Source organism: Pseudochaenichthys georgianus, chromosome 4, assembly GCF_902827115.2.
Source record: "Pseudochaenichthys georgianus chromosome 4, fPseGeo1.2, whole genome shotgun sequence".
Taxonomy (NCBI): Eukaryota; Metazoa; Chordata; class Actinopteri; order Perciformes; family Channichthyidae; genus Pseudochaenichthys; species Pseudochaenichthys georgianus.
The window spans coordinates 28564294-28579862 of record NC_047506.1 but is presented as its reverse complement, the minus strand read 5'-3'; positions in this window follow the sequence as shown (position 1 = coordinate 28579862).

Here is a 15569-nt window from a genome sequence, read left to right as displayed (position 1 = left end):
GTTGCACTTAGGTAAAATGCACATTTCACAGACAATAAATCACTGACCACAAATTTAATAAACGTTTTATTTTTAACAATTTCACCCCAAACAACATTTTAAACAGAAACATCAAATATAAACAATCAACACATAAAAAGTAACTATTTACAGTAAAAAAACAATGAACTCAATTGCTCAACTACAATTGTTCGTAAAAAGACTCCTGCCATGCAGAGCTACTGCTGGAGGACAGCATGTCTGATGGCCTTGTAGGTGTTGATTGGGCGCGTGGGGGTTGGGGTACACTTGGCCGAAAGACTACTGGCCTGGAGGTGTGAATAGAATGCTGAGTGGCGGGGGGATGATCAATGGGCTGCCAATGTTGCTGGTGTTGGGTGTCTCTTTCCAAGTTGTGGAAGGTGTTTAAAATACAGATTTTTGCCTGATGTTCTCTGTCTTTGTCCAGTCTTTGCAACATGGGCACAAGACTGAGAGCAAAGTAGTATGACTCCTCTAATTCTGAGTCTGGCATGTGTGGTGCAGTTGGAGGTTCCTGCAGTAGAGATATCAGCTGCTCTCCAAGGTCTGTGCTCTGTGGCCTCCTCCTTGTGTCCCGTGTGGAACGCTGGGCCGCTGCTGGTGTGGAAATGGGATCCCTGGGGCTACAGGACCTAGAGGGCCTTTGCCTCTCTGCAGAGGTTGTGGGTACCAGAGGTGGTGGGGCTGTAGGTGGTGGGGCTGGAGATCCACATGCTGTCCTGGCATGTCCCTCTGTTTCTAATGACAGGGGTGTAGATGCTCTCTCCATGTCTTCTACAGGGGAAGGATTGCTCAAGCTGCTTTTTGAAAAGAAACAACATCAAAACAATTAAAACCTTTTTTCTGGGGATTCATTTATACAATAGGAACATATTTATGTAATTTAAAATAAAGTCTTTCATACCCTTTGCAATACATCATCACAAATTACAAAAGGGCAAAAGGAAGGACATTAGGTCTGTATACTTCAAGCCCTTTTGCGTGCCGCCTGCAGATCCACTTGGGAGAGATTTCTTCCTGTTTTGAACAAAAGCATCCCGGAGTGACTTCCATCGTGCCTTGCAAATGTCGACTGAAACAAAGAATAGATTCAGATTAATAATATGATTTCACATATTTTTCTTTGCTTTTTTTTACCCTTCAGATACTTGGCTTCCAGGGACTCATTGGTCAGCCTAGCATTCAGCTATCGCCTAGGATGCGCTACTGTGTATGTAATACAATTTATAATAAATGGTTTTGTCTGACAAATGACTGCCAAATTATTCTTGTCTGTCCTCACAATTTATCTGACTATAAATGCAAGATTTTCCACCACAGCATACTGTATTTAAACATTATTGAGAGTATTTTGGGTAGTTGTTATAACAAATGAATAAAAACAAATTAGAATACAAAAATATAATATCATTATAAAGAGTTAAACACAACTGTATTGATCCCTGGGCGAAATTCACAAGATAAAGTATAGTTAAAAAAACAATATTTATAAAAATATAAATACAAAATAATAATAATATAATAATATTATAATCTTGATATAGGAAATAAGATCTTACTTTATTGTGAAATGCAAGTTTACTGAACAGTTTTTTAACGACTTTCACAAGATGTTAAACTACTGAATGGCTCCGTACTGTATACCTACAAGTATTAATTAACTTTAAAACATTAATATGTAGTTGTTACCTTCCACTCCACAAACTGCAGCGACTAAAAACCAGGCCTTTCTGATGTTGTCCTTGTAAAAAGCATTGGTTACATCGTATACAATTGTGTGTTTCTCCACTTCCATTATGAACACCTCGTCGTCCATTGTGCGTATCGTAGTGGAGGTGTTGTGATGAAGGAGGGGGGTCTGCTAAATTAGTATATATGCGGGATGGGCCTGGCCCGGATGCTCACCTTTCCACTTCCTGCGAGGGGGGGGCTGCCTGCCCGACCTTACCTTACGGCTGCGCCGCGGCAAAAATAGGATTCATCCAAATTTTAGAGAAGCGCTGCGCCGAGCCGCTTCTGGGACGCGTCTGAGCCGTAACGCGGCGCGTGTGGTGGAATAGCACCCATTGACTCTTCAGGTTTACAAATATATATTTTGACCTAAATAAAAATATAATATTATTTTCAAAAGCTTTTTTAGTCTGATGCTTCGATTAGTTTTAAACAGACAGTTCAACAAAAGAATACCCAAACATTTTAATTTTATCATTTAAATATTTAATTGTTCTCTCTTAGTAAGATCCCATTTTCAATAAAATGGTGCTTACCTTGACTTGAAGATGAAGTCCATGCTATACTTCTGGACACAAATCTCTATTACTTTTTTGTAAAAGTCCTCCTTATCTTCTTGTAGTTTCAAAATCTAATCGATAGATTTATGATTAGAAAATTATAAAAGTAGGGTAGACATGTGGATATTATCCGACTGAACAAAACGTGCATTTATCTAACAGGTTCGTTTTCCACTGACCTTATTTGGAGCTATATTCCAAAATTGTCGAGGGAAACCGAGCGCAGCTTACTTCCGGGTTTTAGGACGCATCACTGCAACACTAAAGAGGTTTCTCAATTCTTAAATGTCCCCTCCTCGACTCCCCTCCTCGACTCCTATCCTCGATACATAAGCCTCATCCCAATACCCCTCCTCGACTCCTCCTTTCCCTCACGCTTCCCTTCCTTGCGTCTTAGCTCCGCCTCCGTAAGATGTGAGCAAGAGACACGAGGAGGTGACGCGAGGACAGAGGAGTCCTCAGGTATTAATTGGGATGTCCTCGTTCACTCAAACGTCACTTTTAAACGACGTCTGTTAATGATGACATGTGCACAGCTGTATCCCCTCTCATCGCGCTTAACTGAATAATCCTTTAGAACCGGCTCATTTGTTGTTAAATATTTATTTAAATGAATGACTCTTTCTCTTGTTAGTCAAGGTATTCAATGTATGATGGTTGGTCCTGCTTTTGTGTTCCGTTTTGTGTAAAATGTAGCCTACATTTAAATAAAAATATAATTATAGTAATGTGAAAGCCTTCTAGAAATGAATTGCACATAATAATTCCCACGGAGCTGTGAGCACTTATACATTTATGTGACGCTTTTCCACTCATCTTCCAGTTCTCCGTTTTCCTCTGTTGAAATCGACCAGCTGTGAAGGTGGGGGCGGGGCTTTTATACGCGAGTAGTGAAAGCACTTCCGCGTAGTCTGCTTGCGTGTATCCTCCCTCACCCCTCCTCCCTCACCCCTCCTCGACTCCTCCGTGTGCATTTCAGCTATTGGGACGTCCTTCAAAATGGCGTGTCTTGATCGATTTCCGGGTCAAGTTCCGGAGGAGGGGAAGAGAGGAGTCGAGGAGGGGTATTGGGATGAGGCTTTAGTCCCGCCCACAGGAGATGTGAGCGGAGGGGAAGCAGCAGGCGGTTAGAGAAATGAGAACTCCTCTCATTTTAAAGAGACGTCCATTAATGATGACAGGAGGCACAGCAGCCCTCTGTCTGATGGACATATGTGTTCATGATGACTTATATATTTACTTTGATTCATTGACAGTGCGGTATAATGAGACAATAACAGGCTACAGATACGGACACACACACACACACACACACATTTATATAAATTAGGGCTGTCAAAAATAAATAAATAACGCCACTAATTATTTTAACGTGATTAACGCATGTGTATTTTTTTTCCTCGGCCGCCCCGTAGTTTCAGAGCGCGTCGAGTTTAAAATACCATCTGCAAGTTGATGCTGACAGCCCCGCTCCTGCCGCCCGCTTGTGGCAGACCACACTTCCACGCTCACCGGCAGGCACCGACTGGCTATTGGGAGGACCGGGAGGGTGTGTGTATGTGTGGCCCGAGCGAGCGATCTTACGTGCATTGTTGTTGTTAGCATCTGGTGCTAGCTATCTGCGCTAACGGATATAAGGAGCTGTTTAAATTAAAACAGAGGAGCGCTCTATCCACACAACTGCGCCGAACACTTTATGCAGGTAGCCAGACAGTGGGACATTGTACGAAAAGTCAGCACACTCAGCACGGATAGTGCGCAACATGATTGCAGCGTCCAGGCAGCTCCCGTTCGAGCATATGCCTTGAGTTGCACATAGCTCCAACAATCCATCACACACACACACACACACACACACACACACACACACACACACACACACACACACACACACACACACACACACACACACACACACCATTTGTATTGTATTATTGTATGAGAGAGGTTCCAGGTTGAATTGAGGCGAATATTTGTAATGTTCAGAGGTTGTTGTGTTTAATATTCATGAGAATATTTGTCATTGTTCAAATGATAATAAACATTAGCATAAAGCATATTTGTCCACTCATATGTAGATAAGAGTATTAAAAACTTGAAAAATATTCTAAGGTACATTTAGAACAGATCAAAAATGTGCGATTAATTTGCGATTAATCGCGATTAACTATGGACAATCATGCGATTAATCGCGATTAAATATTTTAATCGACTGACAGCCCTAATATAAATATATACAATTTCAGAATCAAACAAGTATGAGAGCACTCTCATAATAACGTAACACAATCAGAGACTGGATATATCCCCCCCCCTCTCTCTGGTCGCTGAAATGGGGAATTGAAATTACGGGCCAAAAGTTGTATTTACAAGTATTAAAAGTAAGCAGAGGACACCAAACCAACTGAGACCCGTCTGTCCGCCGCATCTACGCGCTGTACAACACACACACCTACACACTGTACAACACGCACCTACACACTGTACCACACACACACCTACACACTGTACCACACACACCTACAGCTCCTAAAGCATAATCAGGCTACAGCCATTGTGTATTTTATTATGTGAAGAGCTAAGTGGTCTTAGAAAAATATCGACTCTGTAGATATCTACTAAACTAAAGCAAATAAAGAGAGTAGACTTGTTATACTGAGTGATATATATTACAGGATGAGTGAGTTTGGCAATTTACTTGTCCGAATACATTTGTCACTTGTCCAGAATGGACAAAAATTGGGGCCACTGGAATCTTCTTCTTCGTCATCGTGCATCACAGGGTTGGGTATCGTTTGGATTTTAACGATTCCGGTTCTGCTTTTCGATTCCGGTTATTTTCAGTTCTCGATTCCGGTTCTTTGAGAGGGTAAAAATAAGACAAACTGGGAGAAAAATATATTTATGAAAACATTAAGTCAAATCTGTATTCCTATTTACAAATCACTTCATACTGTTTAATTTCTTACGGTTATTTAATACAATTATATAAAAATAATCTCTGCATTGTTTAGTTAGTTCTAAGTGGTGCAGTTTGAGAATGTACAATTGGCCCAGTCTCCTCTGATGTTACACTGCAACCTGCCTGTGAGACAGAGTCCAACCACACATGTCCAACACATAGGACATAACCTAATAATAATAATACATTATATTTATAGCCTATAGGCCTAGCACTTTTCTACAACTCAAAGACGCTTGCACGCCGTCGCTTACACATGTCCTGCAATACACATGCTGCAGCTGCCCAGCTGCTCACTGTTTGTAAAAGTAAATAAATAGTATTTTCATTTCAATGATGTAGCTACTTTCTATACCCTGCTTCATAAACAATACTGACATCCCTGTGCTCCTCCGAGTCTGGGGTTCCGGGGATGTGAGGACAGCGCGAGGACACAGACAGGGAGGCTGCTTTACTTCATAAAGGAAATGGCGGTCAATATTAACAACACAGGAGCTAAAACGCTTAATAACCTTAATTACGTGTTAGAGAAAGAACATACGACAGTTTGACATAGATGAGGCTGTTAAACGGGCAGCGGATCCGCTGTGTGTAGAAAGAGAGAGAGACGCTGAGCTGCACCATGCAGCGATCAGCTGATACAGGTCATAGAGAGAGAGAGCTGCAGTCCGCAGGGCTCGGCCTCGCCTCCTGTCCTCACAACTCTTACTAATCCCGGGACCGGACAATTGTTATTTGTTCCTACTCGGAACCGAGTTTTGCTTCCCAACCCTGCCACTGTGCTACACTTCCCGCCCCGCCCCGCCCCCGTCTAACTGTACAGAAAGCGGCGAGATGCATTTCCTTAGGAATCGACAAACCGAACCGAAACTAACATTTCTAAACGAACAATGGCGTACACGTACAATTTGCGAATGAGTTCTGCCTTTTGTAAACTGAATGTATCAATACTTTGTCAATAAATCAGGGCAAAAAACGTCACTTGTCCGCTGGACAAGTCAATTGAAAGATCTACTTGTCCGATATTGTAAATAACACGTCCCGGACGGTGGGACGTGTACTTTTTCGCACACTGATACACACTGCTCTGCTTTCTGCACGGACCTCACAGCTGTTCTCTCTGGAAACATCACAACGCGATGAAAGCAGTTTCTAAAATAATATCCAGGGGATGCTAGGGGTTTCACAACTACCAATATTTACTAGTCGACACGTTTTTCAAAATAGCAGTTGACTAGTCGTTACGTCATAATAAAGACACACAAAGAAAGGTGTACAACTGTATTTTATATTGGAACTCATACAGTTACATTAAACACTGCAATTTAATCTGTGTTACATGGCTGAGTAAATAACAAACAGTAACTGGACTTAGTAATTAACAAACAGTAACTGGACTCACCAAAATCGACAGCAAAAAACTCTGTTTACTGAAATACCACGTAAATCCAGGGCGCAACACTTTACTCGCTGTCCTCCACGATAACGTCCACCTTTCCAGATTGTTGGTTTGCGTTGAGGAACACCAACGCATCGACATGTGAGGAAAGGAGGCTTGACCGCCTTCGGGTGACAGTGTTGCCTGCCAGGGAAAAAACCCTCTCACTCGGGGTGCCTGTGGATGGAATAGCCAGGTAGCTCCTCGAAAGCTTGGCTAAACGGGGGACGCGGTGCACGTTTTCTGCCCACCACTCCAGTGGGTTTTTTATTGTGGGGATATGCAGTGTCCACTGGCAGTAATCCCGTAGCTCCTCATCCGCATCACTGTAGACCCGTTTTATTTTGCTGCTCGTCTGCCTCTGTCCTGTGCTGACGCCGGTCCGTTGCTCCTGGTGCTACCATTACTGCTAGTGTTAGCTGTCGGCAGCGGGTGTCTCATCTTCAGATGGTTGCGCATAGCAGATGTATTTGTGTTGTACTTCAGTACAGCTGTACACAACTGACACTTCACTGTGGAGTTGGTTACATCTTTGTTGAAGTACTGCCATACATAAGAATGTCGGACAAGTTTTGGAGCATTTTGCAGCACCTCGTTTACCTCCATTTTTTTCACGACTAGTTGACTAGGGCCTACAGCGCTGACTAGTGGTAAAGGTAGTCGACTAGTCGACTAGTCGATTAGTCGATTAGTTGGTGAAACCCCTAGGGGATGCATGCAGAGCTGTCATTGGCTGAGATAAGTTCGGCCGTGCGTCACGCCTCCACCGTTCCCGGAAATGCATCTGCGGAGGAGCCATGTAGGAACCATCAGTGTATCCTCGGTTATAGCTCCTCCTGAGAGCCTCCTCGACGCTCGATCCTCGGTCCTCGATGTGCATTTAGGGAAATGAGATGTCCTTCAAAATGGCGCGCAGAAATTAATTTCCGGGTCACTACCGGAGGACCGAGGAGTCGAGAAGGGGACATTTGAGTATTGAGAAACCTGTTAAGTTGATGCGATTATATTGTATTGTGAGGCAAGGGAAGCCAGCCGCCTCTGGCTTCCCTTGGCATGGCCCTGACTAATCACAGGTTGGCAGGGGCATGACGTGAGCCTCATCTGATTGGTCAATCCCTCCATTTTTTTTCACCAAGGGAAGCCAATTTCGGCTGGCCTCCTATCGCAACAGAGAGTGCAATCTACTGTTTCACCATAACATCTAGAGGGGCGCTGTTTCACTCTTTGTAAAATACTGAATGAGAATGGGGGAGAGACGGGCCGGCAGCAACACACAACAAATAATTTCTGAAACTAAACTAAGTGTTTTTATTTATTTATTAAAATGATAACTACAATCCGAAAAAACAGGGGAAGCTTGGCTTCCCTTGGCCTCCAGGAGAAAATGCCACTGCTTTCAGCCCTTCTGTAATTTGTCAAAACCCTCACATTACGGCACCAACGCCCACTACTGACGTGTGCCGTTTGGCCCAAGCAATACAAGACAGCATAGCCATAAACAGACTCCCAATGCCAATGCCCACAGTCTTTAGTGGAGACCCACTCCTCTTCATTCAATGGAGAATGTCATTCATGTCACTAGTGGACCGAAAGGGCATTTCTTCAGCTGATAAACTTTGCCATCTAAAGAAACATGTCAGTGGCCCTGCTCACAAATGCCTTGATGGAACATTCTATCGAAATGATGAACAGCCATACATAGATTCATGGAATAAGCTCAATCAACGCTTTGGGTAGCCATTTGTGATCCAAAGAGCTCTCAGGGAGAAGCTGTCAAAATGGCAGAAAATATAACCCAAAGACGCTGAAGGGTTAAGAACATTCTCTGACTTCCTATGCCTGCCTGCAAAGCGTCTAGAAATGATAAATGACTGCAAGGAAACCAAAAGCTAATCCAGAAAATTCCTGATTGGCTAGCAGCACGTTGGAATCACCAGGTTACAATCGCTCTCATGGAAGGTAACGAGTGTCCCACCTTTGAGGATTTCACTCACTTTGTGTCATTAGAGTCAGAGATAGCATGCAACCCAGTCACTTCTCTACATGCTCTCTACTCATCCAACTCATATGACAAAAGAGGCAATAACGAAACAAGGGGAAATTAAGCAAATGTCTTCAGCATGCAAACTGCCATAAACAAAACCAAGGCCCCTCTGCATGTGGTGCAAAGATGACAAGCATCAACTGCCCAAGTGTACAACCTTTATGGAAAAGGATCGACGAACATATGTAAAAGATAATACGCTGTGTTAAGGCTGCATGAAGCCAGGTCACGGTGCAAAGGAATGTCGTCATCGCCACACTTGTGATGTATGTCAGAGAAGGCACCCTACCTGTCTCCACGATGAGAACTTCAGAAGACGTGAAAATCAAGACAGATCTGTTTTCACTGTGAACACAGCTCTTAATAGTGAAAATGAAACCAAAGCAGCTACGGTACTCAACGTCACTGGAGGCAGTCAGACAGTTAGCACTTCCATGTGTGGGTGTCCTCAGCTAAAAACCCATCCAAAGAACAGCTTGTCTATGCATTATTAGATACTCAAAGTGACAGTACCTTCATAGACCAAGAGGTAAGCAATAAACTACAAGCCGACACCTATCCTGTGAAACTGGAACTTACCACCATGCTTGGAAAGAACATGATCACGACGAGTGAAATAATGTCTGGACTCCGTGTGCGAGGCTTTAATTCCTGCTTGCACATCGACCTTCCTCATTCTTACACAATAGACTGTATTCCTGCGAATCGTGATCATATTCCCACTCATGACACAGCAAAGCAATGGTCTCACTTAACAGCAATCACAGATAACATGCCACCTCTCCTCAGCTGTGATGTCGGACTCCTAATCGAGTACAACTGTTCCAGAGCACTGACACCCAGACAGGTGTTAACAGGAAAAGACAACGAGCCCTTTGCCATCCTGACAGATTTGGGTTGGAGCATTGTAGGCTGCTCAACACCGTCTCACGATACATCTGAATCCAGCCTGTGTCACAGTGTTACGGTAAAGGAACTCCCTCCAGGTACGCTGATGGATGTGATAGGTGCCCTGGAGTCAGACTTTAAGGACACAAAAGGAGATGACAAAACTGTCTCACAAGAGGAACTTGTTTTCCTTGGAAAACTCAAAGACGGCATAAGGACATTATGAGATGCCTCTGCCCTTCAAGCAACAGCCACAATTACCTGATAACAAAAAAATTGCTGAAATCAGGCTCTGTCATCTACGACGAAAGTTCTGCAGATATGAGAAATACAAAAAAGACTACACAACATTCATGAAAGCAATCATTGAGAGAGATGATGTTGAAGAAGTAAACGAAAACGGAACTCATGGTGAAAAATGCTACATTCCCCATCATGGCATATCACCCTAAAAAGGCACAGGCACTGCAAACAAAGACCACATAAACGATGAGTCTTGTCGTCCATCTGTCAAAGTTTTCGTCATGGTCCCGAGCCATCAAAGCTGTGGCCCGCCTTCTGCAATGAGCTAAAGACATCAAGTCAGGAGTTCATGCTACAGTGAGCGAACTGGAAAGTGCTGAACGTGTCATATTCCAAGATCTGCAAAGTCAAACGAAATAAGACTGTTAAAGAAAGGAAGTCAATTACTGTTGCAACAAATTAAATTACCTTGATGTTTTTTTTTCTGGACACAGATGGTATCCTCAAGGTGGGAGGAAGACTCCGCCATTCATCACTCGCTGACTCATTCAAGCACCCAAAGGTCATCCCTAAAGAGCACCACGTGACGAAGCTGATCACAACCATGAGAAAACAAAGCACCAGATAAAGACTGTCAGGAGTGTTTTGAAAACTACTCTGTCACTTTCCCATGATAGACTCAATGACGCTTCACTACGGACTCTACTCTATGAAGCCATGGCCATAGTCAACAGTCGTCCCCTCACTGTGGATAACTTAAATAGTCCTGACAGCTTAGAACCACTCACCCCACATCACTTGATCAACATTAAAAATCCGGCACAGCACTGCTCCCACCTGGTGAGTTCCCAAGAGAGGACTTGTACGGAGCAAAAAGATGGCGTTGTGTACAGTATCTGGCAGAGCAGTTCTGGAGTCGCTGGAAACAGAAATATCTTCACATCACCACAAGACAGCGCTGGCACACGCCAAAGAGAAATCTACAAGTCGGTGATACAGATGGACATGGATGAACTGTCACCAAGAGCTGAATGGAGACTAGCAAGAGTCTTAGAGACTGTCAGCTGTAAGGATGGACTTGTGAGGAGAGTGAAAATCTCAGTTGGAGATAAGAGACTGAACAAGAAGGATGAGCGCCTTGGTAAACCTTCCATATTGGAGTGCCCAGTGCAGAAGCTTCTTAAGCTGATGACTGCAAAGAGACATTGACATTCTTAAATGGGAAAATTCTTCATAGTTCATGTTTTGAAAATGAAACATTCATAATTTTGGTGGGAGTGTAGATAACCCAATGTGTGTTATGTGAGACTGAAGGGGATGTTGCATTGTTTTTGTTGCTTTCGTTGCAGTTTTATATATATCTTATAATGTAATGTAGGTGAACTTCCGGTTTCATTTGTATGCTTTTATTTTGAAGGCGAGTTTATGCGGCTGACAGTAAGTGGTTGTAGCTTTTAGAAACAACGTGATGGAGAAAGTAATATCTTCTATGTAACGGCGGAGAAAAAGAATGAATGGACTGTATGTTTAAATGTTAGCACCCCCCGAAGAGGCTCAAGCTCTTACGTTGGGTCTGGAGTTACAAATAAATTATAATTCAGTAAAGTAAAGTCTACGACCATGATTTGGAAATAAATGCTACAATAGATATGTGCATTGCTCATGAAAACAAAGAAACATTTAAGTAGTTTTCCTGGTTATTGGAATAATGGAGCACTATCTTGGTAAGTTTGTAATTATGTTAAAGTTAAAAACAAACAAAAAGGTTGGTCCTGTAACATAACAAATTCAGGTAATACTCAAATTGCCCACTTTTATTTTACATTTACTTTCTCCTTGAAATTAACTTTATATAATTGTGATTTGCGAGGTAATATATTTTGAAAAAAGATAAATGTTGTAAAAAATGCAACCCCAAAGTTGCACATTTTGATTCTAAAGATCTCTGCAAAAAGTTCACTGACCACGCACTCCTGTATCCTCTAGTTGGGAAATCTTAAATTCAGCGTCTGTTGAAGCTTGCCGGTGGGCGTGTCTGGAGCGCGACCAACAACCAATCACATTAATCTCCCGCCCCGGACACACAAGCACGCGGTTTGATTGGCTAGAGCTTGTACTGGCATATGATTTGATTGGCTGGCGCTTCCGTCGAAGCCTGAAAAGTTGAACTTGTCTCAACTTTCGAAGCAAGCAACGGAGGCAAAGCGACGCGATGGAACCACAATGCAGTTCGGCAAAGCCTGACGTCACCCCATTCAAAGTGAATGGGAAGCTGCGTTGAACGCTGCTGTGTGGACGGGCCGATACTCTGCCAAATTTAGAATTTTTACTTTTTAGTTATTTCACATATATTGTCTCTTCTGTGAAATAACTGTATTAATGTGTTTTTGTTCTGTGCTTTTCTTATTTATTCATTTATTTATGAAACCCACAGTTCAGAAACATTATAACTAGGGATGCACGATAATTATCGGCCCGATAATTATCGGTCCGATATTAGGAATAATGACGTCATCCCGATAAACCCGATACCAGTATTAATAGCCCAGATAATATACAATATATTTTTTGGGTAAAAAAAAAGAGAAAAAGACTGTGGTGTGGGTGGATTGGGATGAGGGCCGTTTGTTTTTCACTCTGCTCCTCCCGTTTTGCCAGTACTGTGGTATTAGTGGTTTAGGAAGAGGGGAATTCTTCACAAATCCAGCGCTCCCTAATACTTCGAACCTGATCAGTCACCTGAAACATCGCCATCGCTATGATGGTGTGTTAAAAGCGTGCGAAGACAATAAGACAATACAATGTGTGTGTGTGTGTGTGCGTGTGTGTGTGTGTGTGTGTGTGTGTGTGTGCGCGCGCAACTCAAGGCATATGCTCGAACCGGAGCTGCCTGGACGCTGCAATCATGTTGCTCACTATCCGTGCTGAGTGTGCTGACTTTTCGTACAATGTCCCACTGTCTGGCTTCCTGCATAAAGTCAAGTGCTCGGCGCAGTTGTGGCGAAATGTCGCTCCTCATTTAAACAGCTCCTTATATCCGTTGTTAGCACCAGATGCTAACAACAACAAATTATTTAAGGTCTCTCTCTCGCTCGCTCGGGCCACACATACACACCCTCCCGGTCCTCCAGATGGCCAGTCGGTGCCTGCCGGTGAGCGTGGAAGTGTGGTCTGCCACAAGCGGGGCTGTCAGCATCAGCTTGTAGATGGTATTTTAAACTCGATGCGCTCTGAAACTACGGGGCGGCCAAGGAAAAAAAATACACATGCGTTAATCGCGTCTTGTTATCGGTCTTGAGAAGGAGGAAGTTATCGGTATCGGTTTCAAAAAACCAATATCGTGCATCCCTAATTATAACGTCAACTTGTTGTGCAAACACTGGCATAATTAGGTTTAGCAGACACACACACACACACACACACACACACACACACACACACACACACACACACACACACACACACACACACACAACAATGAACACTGTAAGTTCCAATATGAAAAACTGTACTACGGACTGTCCTTACTGTGACATTTGGAAAAATAAAAGGTTCTGTGTATTGTCAAACAATATCACCTTTAAATCGCTTCATCATAATTAGATTTTAGTCTATTAGGCTTACTTCAATTTATTTCAAACACATAAGCCCTCATTTATGGAAGTAATTTCACTTTATGAATATTCAGTTTAGGATATAACCCAGAACGACCTCAGATCTCCAACAAAGCAAAAAACTACACTGCACTGACACACATTTATATTCCCACCAATGTAGCGTTTGCTAATCTACCTCAGCTGCCAGCAAGGTGTGCAAATAATTTGCATCATGCTGCTTTTTACATGATGTCAAAACATGGTCTGTGTTCTTGGTGTCATTTGGATTTTAATGATTTGGAAGACCCTAAGTACATACTGAGCTGAAAAGTGTGCAATAACAAAAACAAGGATACATTCTCACATGAAGAAAAATCCACCCCAACCTGGAAACTGATTCCTACAAGGTTGAGGTTCGACTTAGCGATATACAGCATGGCACAATTCTCCACCATCACTAATGAGCAATAACAGTGGCTTCTCTCATCACCTTTAAAAGCAGCAGGCAGCTGCTAATGAGCCGGGGGAGAGAGGACGCGGCTGAGGAGGAAACAGCTTCTGGGAGGCACAAATATACAGTACCCTGATTGCTTTCAAGGGCAGATGATGCTCATTTTTATGCTTTATTTACAGTCAAAAGGGACACTGGAATTCCTGTCTGGGACTAATGATGTGCAAGTTTACTCAATAATACAATAATAAAAGCTATTTGGCTGAAAGGTCCCAAACAAATAACTTAATCCTGTCCTTGCTAGTGCCAGTTTCAACGAGTACAGAAGAATCAGCCACTCTGGACAGCGCTTTGCGTACAACTAGTGCACCAGGTACTTAGCTTGTACCAGGAGCTTTAATATGATGCTTCCATTTAGATTTGTTTATTATTAAAATAATTAAATTATAAGTCACGGAATCATGACTCTGGTACTTAGTTGATGCCAAACTATTGTGCTCTCTACATTACCGCAGGATGGTTGAAAATGTTTTTGGTTTGCACCGGAAACACCCTATTTATTTCCCTTATAAGGTTGTGTTGTAGTAAATATATCATTAAGTAAATGTATCATTAAGTCTCATTCATAGTTTTCCCCACAGTTTCAGTTTTATTTAAGCTACGGCTATCACTCCCAAGCTTCTTCCCACCTTCAATACCAACACACTCTCACTCCCTAAGCGTCCAATAACGACGTTTGGTCAGTGTCCGTGGCGTCCAATTGTGACGCTCCTAGGCTCCTTCAGCGTCATAAAGGGACGCAAATAGCTTTCAACTGATTGCAATGTATTCCCATCTGCGTCGGGATTTGACGCTCATGGAAGCACGGCATTCGTTTATGTCGGCTGCCCTTAAAGGTAATGTGAGCGTCCATTCCCAGGAGTAAAGGATGGCAGAAGACACTACACTACCCAGAATCCCCAGCTATCGTTTGGACTACACCATGTGCTCTGTTTGACAAACCCCGTGATAGTCCTCAAGCTCTGTGATTGGAGAGTGTGCTCCGAGGGTTAAGCCGATTCTCGAACAGCACTTGAAATGGGATGGAACCACGGCAGACTGTCCAAAACTGGATTTGAACGAGTCCACCGCGTCCCCCCTCCCCCACCCCGTCCCCAGAACTACACATGCTGGCTATTCTGTTTCGCAACATGTTCTCTATGGCACGTCTCTACTGGGAGTTGTAGTTTTAAAAGACGTTTTCGTATTTCCCATAATAAGAAGTTGCCAGTATTAAACTGTGTACATCCCTGGAGGTTTAGGGGACAGGAAACACTCACATTTAAAACATATAATTAATAAATGGGTGAAAATTGCTTGTGCCCATTATGGGCAGTATTAATATATATACCCACATGCCAGCTAAGGTCAGAATAGCTTTATTTAACAGCTGGTCTTATGTGTGTGACCCCTGTGATAACATTACATTACATTAATTGATAAGCCTGAAACATGCACTTGTCAAGGTTCAGAGGCACATTTTGCAAATATGGCAGTAGCCATCGATCAGCTTAAGATAAGATATACTTTATTGATCCCAAGTTGGAACATTTGCGTTACATCAGCATGTGTAACAGTTAAATATGCAGTTGTGTT